Source organism: Sapajus apella, unplaced genomic scaffold, assembly GCF_009761245.1.
Source record: "Sapajus apella isolate SASKATOON/1434 unplaced genomic scaffold, GSC_monkey_1.0 scaffold87, whole genome shotgun sequence".
Lineage (NCBI taxonomy): Eukaryota > Metazoa > Chordata > Mammalia > Primates > Cebidae > Sapajus > Sapajus apella.
This window is the reverse complement of record NW_022437027.1, coordinates 8804638-8813128: the sequence shown is the minus strand read 5'-3', so window position 1 is coordinate 8813128 and position 8491 is coordinate 8804638.

Below are 8491 nucleotides of genomic sequence, written 5' to 3'. Positions count from 1 at the left end.
TTGTGAGGTAGATGTGTATTACAGTATTTACCTCACAAGTAAGGAAAAATAAACCTGGAGTCATTAAGTACACTTCTATAGAATACATGATTCTAGATAGAGATCTTTTAAGACCTCAAGTGTACAACTTTTACAGATTATTAGGTCTTCCTAAAATTTTACATCAAAATACTCCAGAGGACAATAACTTATTTTTTTGAGAGATTATGGAAGTATAAGGCCAAAGTAGTCAACCATGAGACCTTTTTTATTTTAAATTCCCGTCTAAATTTTGTTGTCAGCATTACTGCTTCCCCTGTTCACAGGGAATTTCTGCACTTATTCACAGGAAATGTCTGTTCAGAAAGAAAAATAACTTAGCTGGAGACCCTTCCAATCATGTATTGTATAGCTGAAAATTGCTAAAAGAGATTTTATATGTATTCACCACAAATAAATGATAAGTATGTGAGCTAACGCGTATGTTAATTAGCCTGACATAGCTATTAAAGTATACATATTCCACACATCAGGTACACCATTATGATATACCAATGTTCCTTGACTTAAGATAGTTTAACCTATAATTTTTCAACTTTATGTGAAAGCAATAAACATTAAGTAGAAATCATATTTTGAATTTTGAATAAAAATCCTTTCTAATAACTATTAGAAAATAGGCTATGTATTAGATAATTTTGATTAACTGTAGGTTAATGTAAGTGTTTCAAGAATGTTTAACATAGGCTGGGCTAAGCTGTGATGTTTGGTAAGCTAGGTTTAAAAAAATAGCGCATCTTTGACTTACATTATTTTCAACTTACGATAGGTTTCTTGAAATGTATCCCCATTATAAATCAGGAAGTACATGTGTATGCAATTTTTATTTGTCAATTAAAAACACAAATAAATTTTTTAAAAATCACACAAAACACAAATTAAAAAACCCAAAAACCTGTACTTCAAGTCAGGAAGGTCAGACTCTGATTCTGTTTTAATCATAAATATCTGTATGATAGTGAAAACAAAAAGAAAAACAACAACAACAACAAAATACCATATATGACCACAAAAGCACAAAAGCAGGAGTGGGGTAAATGTCCCTTTGTGTGTGTGTGTGTGTGTGTGTGTGTGTGTATGCATGCTTTAAAATATAAGACTTTATTAAGAGTTTAAAGTGTCATTGTGAGATAGGATAGAAATTTTACCATGAAGGTCTTAGAGTGGCTTGTCCAAGGCCACAGAGCAAATAAAAACCACATGCATTATATAAAACATCTGAATGGGGCACCAGAAAAGTCATAGTTGAGGGTGTTAGTGATTTGTAACTCCTGGGTGCAGAGTAGTATACGTAAGGGCCCCAATTCCTGTCCTTTGCAGGTATTCAAGTCGGGGAGTACAGGTTCCTTGCAATCAGATTTCTGCCTTTGTGGTTGTGTCTGCTTTAGCAGTCATCTGTGGTTGTCAAGTTGGGATTTTGCTCTTCCTCAGCCATCAGAAGTTCCTAGGTTTCATTACCAAATTCAGCTTTGGAGTAAATAAAATTAAGATAAGATCTCTGTGTTCTCTAGAATTACTACATTAATAAGTCAAGGATGGATACTGTAATTTTTAGGCTATTCATTAGAAGAACTGATAATAACCATATATACTATAACCTAATGAAGAATTAGCTTAGTGGGTGAAATATAATCACAAGGGTCCTGAACAGTATGTTCAATGATGATTATAACCTTCCCTTCTGAAATGGGATAAAAACAATCATTCACTATCATTATAGTTGACTCTTGAACAATGTGGAGGTCAGGGCATCAATCTCTTGCACAGTTAAAAATTCATATATGACTTTTGACTCCCCCAAAACATAATCGCTAATAGCCTACTGTTGAACAGAAGCTTTATTTGTATCATAAACAAGCAGTTAACAAAGATTTTGTATGTTGTATGCACTGTAGTTCTATTTAGTATTTTACTAGAATTCTTAGTAAAAAGTAGCAAAAAAATTGTTTATTCTAAGTTCTTTTGGTGGAGTTTTTAGGGTTTTCTATATGTAGGATTATGTTATCTGCAAACAGGGCAATTTAACTTCTTCCTTTCCCATTCGGTCACCTTTTGTTTCTTTTCCTTGTCTAATTGCTCTAGTTAGGTCCTTTACTATTGTGCTGAATAGAAATGGTGAAAGTGTGTACCCTTGTTTTGTTCTTGATCTTAGAGGAAAAACTTTTAGCTTTTCACCATTGAGTATGATGTTAGCCGAAGGCTTGTCAAAAATAGCATTTATTGTTTTGTGGCCCATTCCTTCTGCATCAAATTTATTGAGAGTTTTTTTTTAATTATTAAATAACGTTGAAGTTTGTCAAATTATTGTTTTCTGCATCTATTGAGATGATCACATTTTTTTGTCTTTCATTCTGTCAATTGGTTTACTACATTTATTGATTTGTGATGTTGAACCATCCTTGCATCTCAGGGATAAATATCACTTAATCATGGTGTATGATCATTTAAGTATGCTGTTGAATTTGCTTTTGATAATATTTTGTTGAGGGTCTTTTGCATTTATGTGCATTAGGGATTTTTTCCTATAATTTTTTTTATTGCAGCATCTTAATTTGGTTTTGATATTCAGGATACAAAATTAATATAAAAATAAGTTGCATATCTATACACTAATAATGAACTATTTGAAAAAGAAGTTAAGAAAATGATCTCATTTATAAAACATGAAAAAGGATAAAATACTTAAGAGTAAATTTAGTGAAGGAGCTGAATGGTCTGTACACTGAAAACTATAAGATATTGATACAAGAAATTGAAGAAGACACAAATAAATGGAAAGATATTTAATATTCATGAATGAGAAGAGTTAATATTTAAATGTCCATATTACCAAAGGTGGCCTACAAATCAATGCAATTCTTATCAATATTCCAATGTCATTTTTCATAGAAATAGAAATATAATCCTTAAATCCACATGGAACCACAAAAGATTCCAAATAACCAAAGCAATCTTGTGAAAGAAGTGCAAAGCTGCAGACATTACACTCCCAAATTTCAAACGATATTACAAAGCTATAGTAATCAAAGCAGTATCATACTGGCTTATAAGCAGATACACAATAATGGAACAGAAAGGAGAGCTCAGAAATAAACCCATGCATATATAGTCTTCTAACTTTAATGAGGGTGTCAAAAATCCACAACAAAGAAAGGAAAATCTCTTCAATAAATGACAAAGAAAAATCTGAATATCCATATGCAAAATAATAAAATTGAACCTTTATCTAATAGCATATACAAAAATCAACTCAAAAGGGATAAAAGATCTAAATATAAGACCTAAAACCAAAAACCTCCTAGAAGAAAATATGGAAAAAAAAACCTCCTGGCATTTGTCTTATTAATGATTTTTAAAATATGATACCCTAAATACAGAATATCAAAAGCAACAGTAAACAAGTGGGACTACATCAAACTAACAGGCTTCTGCATAACAAAGAAAACAATAAAATAGAAAGGCAACCTGAAAAATGGGAGAAAATATTTGCAAATTGTGTATGTTATAAGGGGGAATGAGTATCCAAAATGTATAAGGAACTCACACAACTCAAGAAAACAAACAATGTTATAAAAAATCAACATAGGATAAATGAACAGACATTTTCCCAAAGCATATAAATGGCTAACAGGTATATGAAGAGATGCTAAACATAATTAATAATCAGAAACATTAAAATGAGAAACAATTAGATATCTTATACCTATTAGATGGCTAATATAAAAATGTCAGGAGATAATAAGTGTTGGCAAAGGTGTGGAGAAAAAGGAAACTTCATATGTTTGTGGTGGGAATGCAAATTAGTACAGCTATTATGGAAACCAGTATGGAGGTTCCCTAAAAAATTAAAAATAGAACTACCATATGATTTAGAAATCCCACCTCTGAGTTTATATTTTAAAAAGTCAGTATCTTGAAGATATATCTATACCCTCATGTTTACTACAGCCTTATCTACCATAGCTAATATATAGAAACAACCAAAGTGTTCATCGTTAAATATATGGATAAAGTAAATGTGGTATATACAATGGAATATTATTCAGCCATAAAAAGGAAGAAAATTCTGCCATTTGTGACAACATAGGTAAATCTGCAAGACATTTAGTTATGTAAAATTACCTAGGCACAGAAAGGAAAATTTTGAATGATTTCACTTATATATGGAATCTATGAAAGTCTAACTTGTAGAAACAAAGAGTGGTGTATGGTGGTTGTCTGGGGCTGGCAAGTGTGGAAAAAGTGGAGAAGTTTATTAAAGGTACAAGCTTTTCATTATAAGATAATAAGTTTGAGGAATCTTTTGTACAACATGAGTGCTGATGAATGCATTAATTTGATTGTGATAATCAGTACATAATATATATGTATATGAAATCATCATGTTGTACAACTTCAACATATACAATCTTTATTTGTCTATTGGATATTTGAATATAAAGAAAGAAGGCATGGAGAAAGAAAAACATCAAGAAAAATGAAATGTTAAATAATTGGAAAGGAAGAAATAAAATTGTCACGATTTGAAGATGACTGATGCTGTTTGTGGAATACCCTAGAGAATCTGTGGACATGTTTTCAGAATATATGAATGAAGAAGAAGTCATCCAGATTCAAGATCAACATACATATATCAATTGTGTTTCTATATATTAAAGGAAATAGGATAAAATAAAAAATTCATATCATTAACATGACATCTGAAATGGAGTATTATGAATAATTTAATTACTTCTTCCACAAAAAACTTATCAGTCATTATTGTGGAAAATAGGAGAAAAGCTAAGTAAATGGACATATATACAGTGTTTGTGAATTAAAAACTCGATATTGTTCAGATGTCAACTTTCCTCAAATTTATTCTTACATTCAACGCAATCTCATTCAAAGTTGAACAGATTTTCTTGTTGAAAATGCAAAGCTAATTCAAAACTTTGTAGAACTTAGAATAGGCAAGACAATCTTTAAGAGGAAAAAGAAAGAGTTGGAACAGTTTCACCAACACATTAGTACTTTACAGTTACAGTAATCAAGACATTGTGATAATGAAATACAAACAAACCAATGTACTAACACAACATCCAGAAAAACACCTGCACATCTTCAAACTGCCATATGATTTAAAACAAAAATGCCACTTCAGTGAGAAAAAATCTGGTCTTTTAAATAAATGATGTACAAGCAATTAAAGATGTGAAAAAAATGAACCTTGATACCTAGCTCACATTATACACAGGTATTATTTTTTTTTACAGAATGTAGGCCTACGTGTCGAAAGTAAAATAATAAATATTCTAAAAGAAATCCAAGGAGGATATCTTCATGTGTTTTTGTTAGGCAATTGTTTATTTCAAGGACACAATACTAACAATAAAGGAAAAGATGGTAAATTGTACTATATTAAAATTGAGAACTATTATTCATCAAAATCAACTCAAATGTCAGAAAATTCAGGAGACATACTGGAAGATTATACTTAAATGCATATAACTGATAAAACATTCACACTTAAAATGTATAAATATCTTATGTATCAATTAGAAGAAACAAGTAATTCAATTTTAAAAATGAGCAAAAATCTTAAGTGCTCATTAAAGAATAGCTCCAAATGGCCAATAAATGTTTTAAAACATGTTCAACATTGATCATCAAATTCAATAGCTATAATAAGTGTTTTTAAAAATGAGTAATCTTGTACAATAAGTGTTTAAAAAGGTGACCAACTTTAAAGTGCAATACATGTTTAGAAAGGTGAGCAATTTTAAAAGGTACTCAGCTTTCCTCATCAGTAAAACACGAATTTAAACAACACTGTAAACTTTTACATACCTGGTAAGATGTCTAAGATGGAAAATTACAGCAATACAAAAGTCATTGAAGATGTGGAGCAAATGGAATTTCATATGCTGTTAGTGGAAGTGTAAATTATTGCAACCACTTTTGAAAACTGGCAATTTCTACTAAAGCTGAACACGCATATTTCCTACAACCCTATGATCGATGCATCTAAAACCTAATATAAGAATGTTTCATAGCATCATTGCAGGTAACAGTCCAACATAAAAACACCTCAATTCTCATAAACCATAGATAAAAGTATGACATATACATACAGTGGAGTACTTTACAGCATTTCAAATGTCACACAGAAAAGTAAGTTCACAGCAGTTACTTTTAAATGTTACTTAAAGTCTTGAGTCAAATATTGAATTTTATTTTTGATGATAAGTTGTTGGACTTGACATATTCTTATAAACTAAAGTCATTGAGCACTTTCTATTATCATATATTCTATGCTATACATTGGAGTTAGTGTAGAGGGAAATAATTTTGGAGAAAATGCTCAATATCTATTTCTGATAAATGTTTTGTTTAATTGTTAGACATAAGTCCATGGAGAAAATAATGTCTGATAATAAAATTAATCTTCTTCTTGTTAACAAATTTTATTAGATATATGTTATTATTGAATGTAAGTGGGCTAAATGCCACAATTAAAAGGCACAGAGTAACAAGCTGGATAAATAACCAATACCCAATGGTATGCTGTCTTCAGAAGACCCATCTCACATGCAATGACACCCATAGGTTTAAAATAAAGAGATGAAGGAAAATCTCCAAACAAATGGAAAACAGAAAAAAAAAAAAGGTTGCAATACTAATTTCAGATGAAACAGACTTAAAGTCTGTTGGTTTAAAACCAATGAAGATCAAAAAGGACAAAAAGGGCATTACATAATGGTAAAGGGTTCAATTCAATGAGAAGATCTAACTATCCTAAATATATGTTCACCCAACATAGGTGCACACCCAAATTCATAAAGCAAATTCTCAGAGACCTTCAAAGAGACTTAGACTCCCACACAATACTAGTGGGATACTTCAACACCTCACTAACTAGACAGATCATCAAGGTAGAAAATTAACAAAGACATTCAGGGCCTTAACTCATTCAGGACCTTAACTGGATCAAATGGACCGGACAGATACCTATAGAACTTTCCACTCCAAAACAACAGAATATACATTCCTCTCATCACCACAAGGCACATACTCTAAAATTGACCACACAACCAGACACAGAACAATCCTTGACAAGTAAAAAAGAACTAATATCATACCAACCATTCTTTTAGACCACAATTGAATAACAGAAATCAAGACTAAAAAAATTACTCAAAACCATACAATTACATGGAAATTAAAAATCTACTCCTGAATGACTTTTGGATAAATAATGAAATTAAGGCAGAAATTAAGAAGTTATTTGAAACTAATGAGAAAAAAGATAAAACCTACCAGAATCTCTGGGACACAGCTAAGGCAGTGTTAAGAGGGAAATTTATAGCACTAAATGCCCACACATAAAAGTGAGAAAGATTTCAATTTAGCAACCTAACAACACAACTAAAAGAACTAGAGAACCAAGAGCAAACCAGTCTCAAAGCTAGCAGTAGAGAAGAAATAGCCAAAATCAGAACTGAACTGAAGGAAATCAAGATATGAAAAAATAATTCAAAAGATCAATAAATTCAGGAGCTGGTTTTTTGAAGAAAATATAAAATAGGCCACTAGCTAGAATAATAACGAAGAAAAGAGAGAAAATCCAAATAAACACAATTAGAAATAACAATGGGGATATGATCACTGGCACTAGAGAAATACTTATAACCATCAGAGACTATTATTTTCCAATAATGTAAAATGTATAGCATTTGTATAACAGCTCAAAGGGTAAGGCAAGTTAAATTGTGTTTCAGCTTTTTAAAATTGCATGTTAATTTGCTTCACTGTGAAGCTAAGCATTTTGACATGAGAAATGGTACTATGACTTTTGTATATTTCTTCACACTTGTAGTGAGCCCCATGCATAGTTTGAGAGATACACTTGAGAGACAAGATTACAAGTTAGTCAGATAAATTGTGAAGACTTTATATCTTACATGCTTCTTATTTATAGATGATTTTTTGCTATAATTTAACCAATAGATGTTGACTAGAAGCTGACAAGGAAATTATGTAATTTCTGTTCAATTTTTTTTAAACTGTCTAGCAATTAAGGGATCTGAGTAAATTGGAGTTTATGATTTTAATTTTATTTTTCTCTTCTGTGTTGTCTTTTGATTTTTTTGAGAAGTCAACTGAACTGTTTGATAGTAGTTTATTATGTAGTTACTATATTCTAGGAGAGGTTTTAAAACTCATTATATCTAGTATAATTCTTAATATCTCCATGAAATAAGTATTATTCCCATTAGACAAAAGAAAATTAAGATTCCGAGAGATTACATAGTTAATGGGATTTGAATAATGGTCTGTATAAATCATAAATTTATGCTTTAATAATTGCATTACTTTGTTTAATTCATTTATTAGTTCTTTTAGCTATATATGTTAATTTACCATTATGTGTCTAGCATGGCTATAGGTACTAAGATTGCAGTGGTGAATA